General features: G+C 45.4%; 1 protein-coding gene across 1 annotated transcript in view; it reads left to right on the top strand.

Annotated features, from left to right (window-relative positions):
* The first annotated feature begins 2,133 nt into the window (after positions 1–2,133).
* The window catches only part of LOC137633999 (gastrula zinc finger protein XlCGF57.1-like), a 156,349-nt gene continuing 142,510 nt past the window's right edge, over positions 2,134–15,972 (top strand). Inside the window, exon 1 of the mRNA XM_068366242.1 lies at positions 2,134–2,343. The gene's annotated coding sequence lies outside the window, so the exon portion shown is untranslated. The remainder of the gene's footprint in view (positions 2,344–15,972) is intronic.

Genomic DNA, 15,972 nt, shown 5'->3' with positions numbered 1-15,972 from the left:
GGTGCGAGGTTGAATTTCATGTTGAATGGAGAGTTACTTGAGGAGGTGGATCAGTTTAAGTACTTGGGGTCTGTTGTTGCAGCAAATGGTGGAGTGGAAGCAGATGTACGTCAGAGAGTGAATGAAGGGTGCAAAGTGTTGGGGGCAGCGAAGGGAGTGGTAAAAAATAGAGGGTTGGGCATGAATGTAAAGAGAGTTCTATATGAGAAAGTGATTGTACCAACTTTGATGTTTGGATCGGAGTTGTGAGGAATGAAAGTGATGGAGAGACAGAAATTGAATGTGTTTGAGATGAAGTGTCTAAGGAGTATGGCTGGTGTATCTCGAGTAGAGAGGGTTAGGAACGAAGTAGTGAGGGTGAGAACGGGTGTAAGAAATGAGTTAGCAGCTAGAGTGGATATGAATGTGTTGAGGTGGTTTTACCATGTTGAAAGAATAGAAAATGGCTCTCTGCTAAAGAAGGTGATAAATGCAAGAGTTGATGGGAGAAGTACAAGAGGAAGGCCAAGGGTTGGGTGGATGGATGGAGTGAAGAAAGCTCTGGGTGATAGGAGGATAGATGTGAGAGAGGCAAGAGAGCGTGCTAGAAATAGGAATGAATGGCGAGCGATTGTGACGCAGTTCCGGTAGGTCCCTGCTGCTTCCTCTGGTCACCTTGGATAACCGCGGAGGTAGCAGCAGTAGGGGATTCAGCGTTATAAAGCTTCATCTGTGGTGGATAATGGGGGAGGGTGGGCTGTGACACCTTAGCAGTACCAGCCGACTACTCCCCAAAATTGGGGGAAGTGCCTTGGTATATGTAGGTATGTAAGTGTAAAAAGTTCATCAAAATCCTGAATATACTAGTAAAATTTGTTATAGCTCTTAATGTAGACCCCCGTAGACACCAATATGATATCATTTACTTCAAAATAAAATAACACACATATTGATAGGCTATACGCTATGTTGTGATTTCACAACAAAATGTATAAATATTTTGCCTACACGGAACATTTTGGTCTAGTTTAGTTTTCCAATATATCATCATCAGACGTTACAAGCTCGCTGCAGAACAAAGGCCTCAGTCATGTCCTCCCACTAGCATCTGTTTATGGTCTTTCTATGCCAGTCCACGTCTGCAAACTTTCTCAGCCGGTCGATCCATCGTCTTCTCTTCCTTCTCCTGCTTCTTTTACAGTATCTAGAGACCCATTCTGTTATTCATAATATCCATTTATTGTCTGTCATTCTCACTACATGTTCTGTCCATTTCCTTTCCTTACAAGTTGGTAGAAAGTCATCTACTTAAGTTTGCTCTCTTAGTATCCATGTTGTTCTTTCCAACACACACACACACACACACACACACACACACACACACACACACACAAACACACACACACACACACACACACACAGGATATATATTCATTAATGAATATAAATCCATTTTTATAGTTTATATATAAAAGATATGTTTTAATGTTACTGTTCTTAAAATATTTCATTTTAATTGTTCATTACTTCTCATCTAGTTTACTTCCCATTTCCTCACTGGGCTATTTATCCCTCTTAGAAGCCTTACAGATATTATAGCCTCCTGCTCTTCCAACTAGGGTTGTAGCCTGGCTAATAATAATAATAATAATAATAATAATAATAATAATAAAACTACAAAGAATAGAGAATGGAAAGGAGGAGATACTGAAAATAATTATCCAGGATATTCAAGGAAAAGAAGTAAAGTGATGCTTGGAAATATATAGAAAGTGGAAGAAAGAAATTAAAGAAGGGTTAATTTATTAATTTATGATAATACATTTGCTTCAGTGATATTTTTTTAGAGAAAGAACTAATAAGTTAAAACTAAATTTTGTAAAGAGACACAATGAGTGGAATATAAACTATAATTTTTGTGAAAATGAGGAGGAAAGATTTGATACATTTTTTTATCATTTTCACAGGAATATAGAAAAGAAAAGAATGAATTAATTGATCTACAACAACCAAAGGATTGTTTTTATTTAGTGAAACAAATATAGAAAAGAAAAATAAGAATTTTTAAACTTAATGTGGAAGAAAAGACAAAAAACAGTACAAGGAGATAAATGTTAGAGGAGCCTTTGTAAAGGTTTTGCCTCACCCCAGAACTTGACCGTTTGTAATTTGTAAAATTCTTCCTTGAACTTTTAAAAAGTCATATTTTTATTAAGTGAGCGATTAATTTAAGCTATTTTTTATGTGTTGTGGTTTTATTTACAAGATAATCAACAATTTAAGACTAGGATCTGTCTGAAAAAGGATATTTAAGCTTGACAAATTAAACTAAATAGGACCTAGCCTCCAGACTTGATTAGCCAGGTAAGTCCACATTAGGCCCTATGGCTTTTATCATGATAATGTTACTTTCTAAATTTAATTCAATGTTAAGAAAGTCTGATTCTGAAAGCTTATCATTGTAAAACCTAGACTAAGAAGCTTGATTATAATCACCGATTGTTCTTACAAGAATTCAAACCCTCGTCTTTTAGTAGGAAGGTTCAGGTAAAGTTTTACTATATTACAGAATATTTCAACCAGAAATTATATGTTTTCCTGTAACCAATAATATGATTTAACTGAATTTGAACTTCATTTCAATCGTAAACAAACAGAACAACCAGTTCGACTAACTTCAAGTAGCCGAACTGGTTGTTGTTGCGGTTGAAATGAAGGTGAAAACCGATTAAATCACATTATATACTAGAGGAAAACATTTATTTTCTGTTAAGATTTTTAAATATAATGGCTCTTGTTTGTCCGTGGGCTCGCTTCGCTCGCCAGTAAACAAAAACATCAAGCTCGTATGCACTGGATAGCGGTAACGTTGAACTGCGCACAGTAACATTAGCCTTGTTACGCTAGCATTAGCAACGCTAGATATAATGGTTCTCGTTCCGCCAGTGACTCGCTTTGCTAACACTAGCGATGTTACGTTAACATTTATATATATTTCCGAAACTATTCATTTCCGACAGGAATGAGTGTCATTTTCTAAGATAACGGAACTTTTTTCTACGGAAAAAAGTAGTTTTTTCCCTAGGTTATATTACCCTGTAATAAACTACAATAGAACCTCTATGGCTGCTGAGTGAGGGGGAATAGTGCTTCCCTCCTTCTCATCTGCGTCGTCTTGTTCTCTGAGGAGCAGCGCTGCCAGTATAACCCTCGGAAGGGAGAATTCAAGTTCTTCCTTTCCCCCTTGCGACTTTTTCGCAGCAAAGCCGAGGAGGCTGATCGATGGGAGTGGCATCGCTACACTCTTACCGTTTCTCTCTCTGTAGGAGAGGACAGGGCTTTTACAGAAGTGCTCGCTGCCGGTCGCCTTTGAAGGGCTCCGCCCTTTCTTCGCTGTTCCCGAATCTTTGCTATTACTTCAAGCATTAGAGTACATATATGCTCAAGTCCATAAAAAGTCGATAGAAGAGTCCTTGTTCTTTGATTAGGGAAATTTATTCATTGCTAGCTGGCGTCGGTTTTTAAAGTTGGTAAGCGAGCGGTTATCCTGCTAGTAAGGGTGCGAGTATCCGCCGTCCCCCTTTCCAGCCAGTGAGTATTCACTTGTCAGCCTCTGTCTTTCTTGTATGCATTTACAGACGGCTTTTGTCAAACGTATTAGTTTTTCTATCTTCATGGAATGGAAGCAAGAGGTTGATGTTTGCTGGAGGAAGGGTAGATGCGGCAACAGGTTTATGATTAAACCGGCTGTAGATCCACACTCCCTCTGTGCTTCTCGTAATGTGCATGACTTCGCAGGAATCTCTGTACACTGAGTTTAATTCATTGCCTCCTGTGCAGTGGCGGGCGTACTTGCTGAAGGGGAAGAAACGAGTGAATAGCTCATCAGGGTTAGACTGAGCAACTCCCGAGAAGATCTGGGAAAATCGTTTGCTGCTGCTTCTCTCCTCGAAGGCCGTGACCGCTGCTTTTCAGGTTTCGCTGGTGAATGGGGAATGTTTAGTGCTCGCTGCTCCCCTGGTAAATCGTGTGCAATTGCAAGTGTCTCTCTAGTTGGGAAAGACATGGTGGTTCCCCTAGTGTGATAGAGCCTGGTGGTTGCCCTCTAAGCCACAGAAAGTACGTAAGCTCAGTAAGGTAGCTCCCGGCCAGGCGAGTAATGACTGCGTCCGTACCCTGACCCTTTTGCAGTGCAGTCCAGAGCCCATTCCTCCTCCCTCAGTGTCAGTGGTTGTGCCTCTGGCTAGCATTAGAGAACAGGGCACCTTGCACTTAATTTTATGAAAAAAAGATGATGATCCAAGTTTTTTCAATAAAATATCACAGCTCATACGTTTCCACTTTTACAAATAAAACTCGCTTTCAGAGAGGTGAAACTGTTGGGTTCAAACGACCCACGAGGAAAAACATAAGAAAAGGCAATCTGAATTCAGTTCAGTTCATTCCAGTTTAGATCACATTCTTCTTATATGTTATTGTGAGTGTCTCATCATTCTATGTAAAAATAGAAGAGACTTCTAGAAATATGTGAAAAAAATTTGGGTGATTCAGAAGCTCAAGAAATGTCAGCCTTTGACTTACATGCAGCGGATGACCAATACCACGAGGACTGTCTGAAGACGTTTACTGCAAAGCGCAATATTTCTGCTGATCTAGCATTTAATCGCATAGTCAAAACGCTAAGAGACGATCCTTCTGGAATTTGTAATTATGCTGAATTGCATGACTTGTATCAAGAGTACTTATATTTTCTGTGATCTACTTCTCAGTCTGAAGACTCAAAACCTCTGCTGCTACTGCAGAAGTTCCTCAGGGTGATAAATGTTGCCCCAATCAAAAAGAAAGAGCTACCCTCATGCATATATTGGAGGAGAATTTTGGTAAAAGTCTTATTTCGCTACAAGTGATGTGCTAGTATGTTTTGTTTTCAGAAGCATTTACCAGGATGCGTGTTCTTGAAGCAAATAATGATCTTTTGTTAGAGCTGACTCGGCAAATTTCTGATGAAATCCGTGCCACGTCCCCTTCAAAAATAAGGTCGCCCAAGCTAAACCAGTTTGCCAAGGAAGAGGCAATTGTGCAGTCCAGTCAGACACTGCTTAACTTAGTTTCAGAACTTGTTTCTAAGGGAGAAATAAGAAACTCTGTCAAACACCCAAGCAATACAGGCTCTTGTTTTGAAGAAATTCTATTAGATATCACCGAGATTGCTGGTGTGACGGTTTGAACGATCCCCGGTCTCTGAATTCTCCTTGACATTGTATAATGGTTCTTTTCCGTCATTAGCTCGCTTCGCTCGCATGAAAATAAAACATCAAGCTCGTATGTACTGGCAAGCGGTAATGTTGAGCTGCGCACGCTAACATTACAGGAAAATAAAACATCAACCTCGTATGCACTGGCAAACGGTAATGTTCGCGCATGTGCAGATTATCAAGGAGAATTCTGAGACTGGGGGATCGTTCAGACCGTCACACCGGTCAAAATATACAGTTTTCTGGGATCTGTAGAAATTTTTGATATATTACAAGATAGCCGCTTCTGTTCAAGTTGCGGTGAAGTCAGGCAATTTATTACGTCAGTGTTTGGTGTGATAGCTTTGATTCAAACGTGTTCCATCCAAATGGCTTGCGGGAAACCCATTCCATGGCAGTGGTACTTTCGCAGCATGGCAGAAAATATTACGACGACTTCATTGTTTTCATACTGTAACCTGACTTAAGCAATCTAACCTAACCTAACCTAATAGCTGTGCAAAGGAGCCTACGCAATCCATGAAGCTCTGCAGTCGGTTTCAAGACAGAAATGATGCAGAGGATAATAAAAATTGTAATAAACGGATTTTGAGCGAAGCGAAAAATCTATTTTTCAATATTAAACTTACCCGATAATCATGTAAGGGGGTCGCAGGGGTGCGTTATCCCCCGTTAGGTATGTAGGTAAGGACACGGCTTGTAGGTTAGGTTAGGGGGGAAAGTTTAGGTTAGTAGATGTCCATTTTTCAATATTAAACTTACCCGATAATCATGTAGCTGTCAACGTCCCCGGCCAGGGTTTGGATGAGTTCTCATTTTTAGCGAGGAAGTCGATCCCTATCGCGCACACAGCTCCATCCTGGTTGAAGACCACCTGCTTCTCAATAGCGTGAATCTCTCTGACCCTTTTTGCTGTAGCCAGAGCCATCAGGAACAGAGTCTTCTTAGTCACGTCCCTAAGGGTCGCTTACGAGATGGGCTCGAACTTCCTGCTGCATAAGAACTTCAAAACCACATCCAAATTCCAAGCCAGGGGTCTCAATTGAGTCGGCTTAGTCGTTTCAAACGACTTTAAGAGATCCTTCAAGTCTCCATCTTGCATTAGATCTAGGCCTCTGTAACTAAAAACAGCCGAAAGCATACTCCTGTATCCTTTTATAGTGGATACGGCCAGCTTAGAGTCTTGCCTGAGGAACAATAGAAAATCAGCTATCTGGCTCACAGAGGTAGTGGTTGAAGACACTTTGCGCTGCTTACACCACGATCTAAAGGTCCCCTACTTCGATTGGTAGACTCTCTGTGAAGAGACCCTCCTCGCTCTGGGGATTGCTCTTGCAGCTTGTGTAGAAAAGCCTCTCGCTCTAACAAGCTTCTCGATAGTCTGAAGGCAGTCTGTTGTAGAGAGAGGGGGTTTTGATGATACCTCTCGTAGTGGGGCTGTTTGAGAAGATTTGGACTTGGAGGAAGGCTTCTTGGAAAGTCCACTAACATCTCCACCACCTCTGTGAACGGAGCTATCAAGATCATTCTCCCTGCCTCGAGGAGAGCGAATTTCTTGATGACTAGGTTGATAATCTTGAACGGGGGGAACGCATAGGTGTCTATCCCTGTCCAGTCCATCCAGAAGGCGTCTACTGCTATTGCTTCCTTGTCCGGGACTAGGGAGCAGTAGTTGGGGATCCTCTTGTTCTGATTGGAGGCGAAGAGGTCTATTGTAGGTCTCCCCCATAACTTCCACAGCCTCTGGCAAACTTGAAGGTTGAGGGTCCATTCTGTGGGCAGAACCTGCCCTTTCCTGCTCAGCATGTCTGTTCTTACATTCTTCTGTCCCTGCACAAATCTCGCTAAAAGCTCTACGCCGTTTTCCTTCGCCCACAGGAGGAGCTCTCTTGTCGTTTCGTACAGGGACAGAGAGTGAGTTCCTCCTTGCTTCTTGATGTAAGCCAAGGCCGTGGTGTTGTCTGAGTTGACTTCCACTATCCTCCCCGAGACAGTCTTTAAAGGCTTTCAGTCCTAATAGGATGGCCATCAACTCTTTCCTGTTGATGTGCCATTCACTCTGTTCCACTCCCCAAGAGCCTGAGACCTCCCTGCTCCCCAGTGTTGCTCCCCATCCTGACTCCGAAGCATCTGAGAACAACACTAGCTCTGGGTTCTTCCTGAACAGGGAGATTCCTTCCACTAAAATCGACGGATCCAACCACCAACGAAGATGTCTTTTGATCTCTGCTGGAATGGGGAAGGAAAAGGAGTCCTCCTGATTCTTCCTGTCACATACTCTTGAAAGGAAGTGTTGTAGAGGTCTGAGATGCAACCTTCCCAGGGCGACAAACTGCTCGAGCGAGGAGAGGGTGCCCAGCAAACTCATCCACTCCCTCGCCGAGCAGTTCTGTCTCCCCAGGAATTCCTGCACCTTCCCGAGCCACCTAGTCTGCCTTTCTTGGGAGGGAGAAGCCCAAAAAACAAACTGAGTCCAGAACTATCCCCAAATAAAGAATCATCTGACTCGGTTTGGTCAGGGACTTCTCCTTGTTGATGATGTGACCCAGTTCCTGGGCCATCATAAAAGTCTTGTGTAGGTCCTCCAGACACTTTCCCTTCGAACGGGATCTTATCAGCCAGTCGTCCAGGTATAGGGATACTCTTATCCCCTCTCGATGAAGCCATCCCGCTACGTTTGCCATTATTCAGGTGAAAACTTGAGGGGCCTTGAATTGGAAGCACCTGCCCTGGACTACGAATCTTAGGAACTTCCTTGAAGTCAGATGGATGGGAATATGAAAGTAAGCGTCCTAAAGTCCAGAGACAACATCCAGTCCTCTGGACGTACTGCTGCCAGCACCGACTGAGTCATCTCCATGGTAAACTTTGTCTTTTCTACAAAGACGTTCAGTGCGCTGACATCTAGAACGGATCTCCATCCACCCGAGCTCTTGGGCACCAGAAACAGGCGATTGTAGAACCCTGGGGAAGTTAGTTCCAGGACCGGTTCTATCGCTCCCTTCTCCAGCATCTGGTTCACCAGTTCCAGTAGCGCCCCTAAGGTTAGAGGTGTTCTTGAAAGCGGATGCTTCTTCAAGAGGGGGATCTTGTACCCCTCTCTGATGACCGAGAGGGACCAGGCGTCCGCCCCTCTTTCCTTCCAGGCCTGCCAAAAATGTGACAGCCTTGCTCCTACTGCTGTCTGGAGGACTTGTGCTTCATTTCCTGGCGCGGGCCCTGAACGACCCTCTGTTCGCTCTACTGCCCATCTCCTGCCTTCTCCCTCAGAACTCCGTTCTAGCAGGAGCTCTACCCCAAAAGGGCTGCTGAAGTTTCCTCTCCTCCTTCAATGATGATGGAATCACCGGTAAAGCCTTCCTTGCGGAGTGCGACAGGAGGTCTTGTGTGGCCTTTTGCGCTAGCGAAAGGGTAATGTCCCTGACTAGGGACTCAGGAAAACAGGTGCTCCGAGAGAGGGGCATGTAGGAGCTCCGCCTTCTGCGCGACCGTAACCACTCTGGACGTGAAGGAACATAATAGAGCCCTCTTCTTTAGAACCCCCGCAGAGGACAGGGAAGCCAACTCGTTTGCCCCATCTCTAAGAGCCTTATCCATACAGGCCATAATACTGGTTAGGTCTTCTGTGGCTTGTAAGAGTTCTGTTTTCCTGGCCAGCGTACCCAGAGCCCAGTCTAAAAAGATGAACACTTCGAAGGATCGGAAGATTCCCTTAACGAGGTGGTCAAGCTCTGACATAGACCATATTACCTTAGCAGAGTTAAGGGCATATCTTCTGGAAGAATCTACAATGCCGGAGAAGTTCCCCCGGGAGGAGGCAGGCACTCCAAGGCCAAGAGCTTCTCCAGTCTCATACCACATGCCCGCCTTAGATGCAAGTCGAGCCGGTGGAAACGAGAAGGTGGTCTTCACTGCTTGCCTATGCTCCTTCAGCCAGTCATCGATCCTAGCGAGAGCCTTCTTAGCCGAGATGGACAGTTTCATCTTGATGAAAGCTGACTGCTTCTTCGACTTCTTCCTGCTGAACTGTGACTGAGGAGAACAAGGGGCAGCAGGTTTAAACTCCTCTCCATACAGCTCAAGGAGGGAGCGAGAGAGAACCTTATAATCAGCAGCCGCATTAGCAGGTTTATCCTCATCCTCCGTAATATCCTCCAAGTCTTGCACTCCTTCCAACTCTGTCTCCCTTTGGGCTGAAGGAACGAAGTCGGAGGTTCCTTTAACATCCCGATTACTCTCAATCCAGCTTGCATAAGGATCACTTTCTTCCAGCTGTTCACCTGCATCTAAGGAGAAAAGCAGATCGCCGGATGCGTCCTGTCGGCGAGGACTGGATGCGTCCTGACACCGGGAGACGCGTGCGTCCTGACACCGGGAGACGCGTGCGTCCTGGCGCCACGCGTTGGTGACATTCTGACGTCGAGCGCTAGAAGCGTGCTTGTGTCGAGAGGAGGATGTGTCCTGGCGTCGAGAGCTGGAAGCGTCCTTGCGTCGAGAGCTGAATGCATCCTGACGTCGCGAGATGGAACCGTCCTGGAGAGGCAGGCTGGAGGCGTCCTGACGTCAAGAGCGGGAGATGGAAGCGTCCTGTCGTCGTCTAAAGGAAGGAGAAACGTGGCGTCGAGCGCTTGACGAATCGCGGCGCGTTTCCCTGGGAGAGGAGTGACAATCTCCCTTCACCGTGAGAATGGTGCTGTCTGTCGTCCAGCAAGGCAGAACTCCATTCCCTCTTACTAACTGATTTCTTTACCGGTAATTTATCGTCCTTACGCCTGCCCGACTGGGGGGAGGGCGGCTAAAAGCCTGAACAAGTGACACCAGTTGTTCTTGCATAACGGTCATGAAAGATTTTGCAACCGCTACTGGGTCTCGCGATTCCGAAGGCGAAGGCTGCCGAGTCATGCTGGTAGCAGGAGAAGGTTCTCTCGAGAGTCCCCCATCACCTGAAAGAAGAGGAGATCCCTCCTTCCTTCTATCTCTAGGTTTAGACCTTTTCGCTGGAGTGGCATCCCAGTCATCGTCGGAAGGAAAAGGTTCCGGGATACTTGAAAGGGGAAAGTGAGAACTGGTCTGGTCAGCTTGCTGTATCCACCTTCTCTTGGTCGGCCTCAAAGCCTCATACTGCCATCTGCGTCTAGGAGAGGGGCTCGGGGAAGACACTATCACTTCCGACATGCCTTTTCCATGACGGTCATGAGCAGCCTGGGAAATAGCAACAGGACTGCTTGAGGCGACGGCTGACCGAGGATACGTACCTCTCACTCCCTTGCGGCCGTCGACGTACCTTCTCCCTTGGTCCTGGGAGCTTGGTAGAGGTCTAGACCTAGGGGTGTGACAGGTTCGATCAGTCGCCGCCACCACTGCACTTTCACAAGCACTAATACCACTAGCACTCATACCTTTCAAGGTTGCAAGCTGGTCCTTAGGAGCCTTCATCTCAGCCGCCATCCTGGCGTACTGAGGGTCATCCATAGTTACCGTTCCTGTAGAAGGAGCAGGGGCTACTACCTCAGGAGAAGGTTTAACTTCAACAGAAGAATTAGGAATTGAGGGGTCAAATAAAAGCCTAGGCTAACCTCACTAACAGACTTAGATTTAGATTTAGAAGTCCTCCTGACTTTATCTGATTCTAACTTACGCACATAGCGTTGCATTTCCAACCATTTCTTTTCGTCTAAAACCCCGCATTCTTTGCACCTTTTATCAAGGGCACACTCGAAACCCCTGCACCCCAAACGAACAGTGTGAGGGTCCACCGAAACTTTCGGTAACCTCCCCTTGCATTCCTCATTCACACAAACTTGAAAATGAAGTTCATCAGACATTGTAATATAAAAAGACAGTCCAAAGAATAAATCACAAAAGTGATTGCCAATCCACAGGTCGGTATACGTCACCTAAAAATAAGTCCAATGCAGCGACACAAGGAAAGCGAGCGAAATCTCCGATGGCGGATCAATAACAATGTCAGTCCAACCAGCAGAGATGATCTGAGGGACAGAAAACGGGAATGATTCCAAGTACCACCCTGTAAGGGTTGTTAACCACCTAACCGGACAACCACCACTCGGCGGTTAAAACGGGAATGATTCCAAGTACCATCCTGTAAGGGGTGTTAACCACCTAACCGCACAATCACCACTCGGCGGTTAAAACGGGAATGATTCCAAGTACCATCCTGTAAGGGTTGTTAACCACCTAACCGGACAACCACCACTCGGCGGTTAAAACGGGAATGATTCCAAGTACCATCCTGTAAGGGTTGTTAACCACCTAACCGCACAACCACCACTCGGCGGTTAAAACGGGAATGATTCCAAGTACCATCCTGTAAGGGTTGTTAACCACCTAACCGCACAACCACCACTCGGCGGTTAAAACGGGAATGATTCCAAGTACCACCCTGTAAGGGTTGTTAACCACCTAGAGGACAACCACCACTCGGCGGTTGCCGCGAGTTTTGAAAAATCTGCCGGACGACAGAGACTATAGCTATATATATATAACTGCCAGGTAAGTTCTATTAGTAAAAAGGGTTTTTACAAACACATGCTCTAGTTCATGATATTTCTCAGGTTCTTCCCTACTCTGCCTCCCAAATTTCCGGGAACTTTGCTCCACAAAATTGCGAAGATTAACTCACGGAAAATGGGAACTCACAGAAAATGGGAGCTGACTGTATAAATAACAACTCTGGTGATGATTTAGAGTGAGATGGGAAGTTGCACAGCGCAGAAAGGGAAGTGGTGCGAAGCTAGTTAAGTGCAAAGGAGAGCGGGCTGTTTGAAATCGTCCTGCCGCAAGAGTACTTCTTGCAATGATTAGATTTTTTTATTCAATAGGTTACATGGTAGTGTCGATATCGAGGGAAATTGCCAAGATTAAACTCGCATAAAATAGGAGCTGACTGTATCGCAGTTGTCAAATCCACATTATTGAAGAACTTTAGAGAACAAGTCAGTCTTCAGTTTCCTTTCGAAAGCTTTAATATCTTTAGTCTTTCAGATGTCTATGCTTGTAAGATTACCCAGCATTATGCTGAACACGGGCTCTTGCGTTGGCATCTTTCAGATGTCTAGTGGTCTTGTATGGTCTTGGGCCTGCATATTTGAAAGCTCTAGAACCTACAGTAGACATAATACATCTCGGTTCTGATAACTTGGAACCATCTGTAACTATTCACGTGTCGTATGTAATTTTTGGGCTCAAGCCATGTCGTCCTGATGGAAGGTTCCTTCAGTAGCTTCCTTTGGATATATATGACTACTAGCAGGAACCTTCCATCAGGACGACATGGCCATCTCACCCAAAAATAGATTTTTTGTTGTCTCCCAAACGTGAGGTCGGTAAACAATGTGTGTATAAACATTTGGTGAAAATCTTTTCAGAATTTCATGATGTTCGCTAACAAAATATCACTATGAAAACATTGGACACTGGACTGGGGTTCGAGTTCTACCGAATCTAGATGGTTTTTAGTATGGTCTACAAACTTACCATCCTTGAGAGCTAAGGATAGGGGAAGCCTATAGGTCTACCTGTTAAGTCATCAGCAGCCATTGCCTGGCCTTACCTGATCCTACTTTGGGTGGAAAGGGGGCTTATGTATATATGGCCAGTCTCTCGGGCACCGTCCTGCTAGTTAAGGCATTGTAACCATCCCTTGCCTCTGCCATTCACGAGTAACCTTTAAACCTTAAAGGTATCCAAAATCGGTTTGACAAACAGAAGCTCCAGATTGCTAAAAGAAATTGCGAGGTTGAAGAGCAGCTTAGAACAACGAGTCTCACGACAGAGCTGTTGCCATTCCTATTGTGACGAGCCGAGAGAAGGTTGTGATTCAAAGGCAGGTTGAAAGCAACTGAGTAAATTTATTATAGAACACTCTCCTTTATACACAAAAGCTCAGAGCATCAAGAAATTTCATGTTTGAAAAACAGACACTGTTACAGAGGAGAAAAGCAGACATGTTTAATCTGGTTCAATTTAGTGCGAGGGAAGAGCGAAGATACAAGCATAATATATACACAAAATGAACTATGTACGATCGTGTGACACACGGTTGGTACACTATGCTACATTGTTATAGTCTGTTGTTGGTGTTCTTAATATAGGCTGTGAATCTCCTGGAATAAAGTTGCATAGGCCTATGCTCTTGCTGGACCCCTAGGCATGAGTCTTATGTCTGAGAGAGAGCGCATGCATTCAGACTGCCCGGACCTTATATCCGGACGGGGCTCTTAGACTCAGTCGTAGCCCCCCAAGGTTGGAAGACCCGAGCGGTGTGGTCGGCTCACGGGAATCTAAGCACAAGTCTTAATTTTTTCGGAGTTCTAGAGAATCAGTTCGCCCAAGAGCACATACAACCAGAACAGGCACTCAGAAAGGACGTACAGTCGCTCAGCGCCGAGAGCCAAACTGTTGGCTGGGAGGTGCGGCCGCTCAGCCCCAAGAGTATGACCTCTAGGAGTACCAGCAACCAGGTCCATACTGGAACCCAAGTGAAGTGTTTTAGTGGTAGATAAAAGTGGTTCTAGTAGGAAGTCCAGGTGAGTAGGAGAGACTGGGAGAGGAGGGAAGAAGCTTTAGTAGTAGAGAAAAGGGAAGATACTAAGGGAGAAAGGAGGGATTGAATAATACTGGAGGGAGTCTGAACGAGGGAGCAGACTTTAGCTACAAGCTGTAAGATCAAGGGAATCAGGATCAGTGACTGGGGTGGGAGCTGTTGCAGGAGCAGGAGCGGTGACTGGAGTAGGATTGGTAGGCGGCCGACGTGGTGGTCTGGAACAGGGAATCCTTTTGGGGCTTTGGTGGCCGAGGCTGTGCTGCTGCTGCTGCTGCTGCTGCTGCTGCTGCTGTTGAAGGTGGGACGGTCTGCTGTGGTTCCAGTTTCCTGATTTCCAATTCCAGGCGTGGTGGGATCCAGCTCAGTTGGGGTACTTTGGATAGGTCTCCCTCTGGAGACAGATGGCACTGTTGTGGTTCTCAGGGGTGATGACCAGATTGCCCTTAAGGTTCGTTCTGACTTTGATCTTGATGCTAGGATTCGCTATCGCAATGGCAGTTACCGCTGCGTAGGAGGGTGCCCCTTCCACAGCTGGCAGCTTAGGAGGTTGCTGTGGGTCAAAAGCAGTGGGAAGTGGTTCTGGAGCAGGCTCCACAGTAGTTGAGAGATTGGCAGAGGCTTCGGTGAGACAGTCAGGCACCTGGTGCAGATGTGATTCTGCCAGATCCGGTTCCTGAAAGCCAGTGGACAGATACATATCCATGTCTGTAACTGGGGTGCTGGAACGTGGTGAGGCTACTGAAGCGGAGTCCTGGGCTGGGGTGTTAGCAGCAGGCTCCACTGGAGAGGGAGAGAAGACAGGAGTGGTGGCAGGGGCTCTGGGAGTGACCCTGACACACGAGGAGAGATGTAGGGAAGAGTACTCGAGGTGGCTGACTTGTCCAGGACTTCCAACCACCTATCAAGTTTACCAGGAGGATAGAAGCCAGCGATCATAGAGGTAGTATTCTCCAGTGCAAGGGCTTCTTTCAACAATGGATGGTCCCTGTTTCTGCCAGTCACTAGGCGGTACAGGAGGTCGTGGTACAGGCCACACAAGTCACATGTACACACTATCCTGTGCACAATAAACCCATCATTGTAGTCGTGCCACTTTGTTATTTCCAGTTCTTCAGGCAAGAAGAAAGAGTACACAGATGTACCCTCGGTGTCTGTGGTATGCTGTGCATCTCTCACAAACCTTGCAATATTGGGAGCCTTTGTACATCAGCGGCCAGTTCCTCACGCGTTCATTAAAAATGGGCATCAACTAACCTAAACTTTCCCCCCTAATTTAACCTGCACGCCGCTATCATACATACACAAACAATATTGCTTCGGTTTGTAGCAGAACTTGCAGAGGAAGGGCTTGCTTTTTGTGCTCATCTACAAGGTCAACAGCAGACTAAAGGGCCGAAAATTTCAGCCCAGTAGGAAGCCGGACTACAAGCTGGTGTCCCCTGTGCTAGAGGAGCCTGGGAGAACTTGGGTGTCCATTATGCTGGGTAAGAAGGTGTCTGAGCTGGCAGAGGAATCCTCTCAGTCTGGGAGCTGAGCTGTGACAAACAGAGAGAGAGAGAGAGAGAGAGAGAGAGAGAGAGAGAGAGAGAGAGAGAGAGAGAGAGAGAGAGAGAATGCTTTTAAATCTGGTTCTTTGCTCCTGATTTTAATTGAGGATTTGGGGTGTATGATTACGGCTAACTTAGAATACGGCAGTGGAAGGGGGTTCACAGGGGGGGGGGGGCATTATCCCACCCCCGTTAGGTAAATAGGTAAGGACACGGCTTGTAGGTTAGGTAGGAACTGGCCGCTAATATACAAAGGCTCCAAGGATTTTAACCTTCACAACATCATGATGTGAAAAATTTTTTCCTTATTAGCCTACACATCAAACCTTTTCAGAAAACAGCGGTATTTTATATATATTTAAATTTAAATAATAAAAATATATAGAAAATACCTAGCAAATGCATTTAAAAATAAATCTAAGACAAAATTAGGAATATATTGCATTCCTGTTTCTTTCTCTTGTATTTGAATGCAAAATAATGTCATCGCGTCTTCTCTTCGTCTTAGATAAATTATGAAAATTGTTAGTTTTATCCAATTTTGTAGAGTACAGAATAAGGTCTGCTCTTAGAGTAAAGGGAAAAAACACCGAGAGCACAAACAAAAAAAACTAAGCAAGCAAGT

The sequence above is a fragment of the Palaemon carinicauda genome, chromosome 43 (assembly GCF_036898095.1).
Source record: "Palaemon carinicauda isolate YSFRI2023 chromosome 43, ASM3689809v2, whole genome shotgun sequence".
Lineage (NCBI taxonomy): Eukaryota > Metazoa > Arthropoda > Malacostraca > Decapoda > Palaemonidae > Palaemon > Palaemon carinicauda.
The sequence above is the reverse complement of the archived record's forward strand: the minus strand, read 5'-3'. Positions and strand labels throughout refer to the sequence as shown.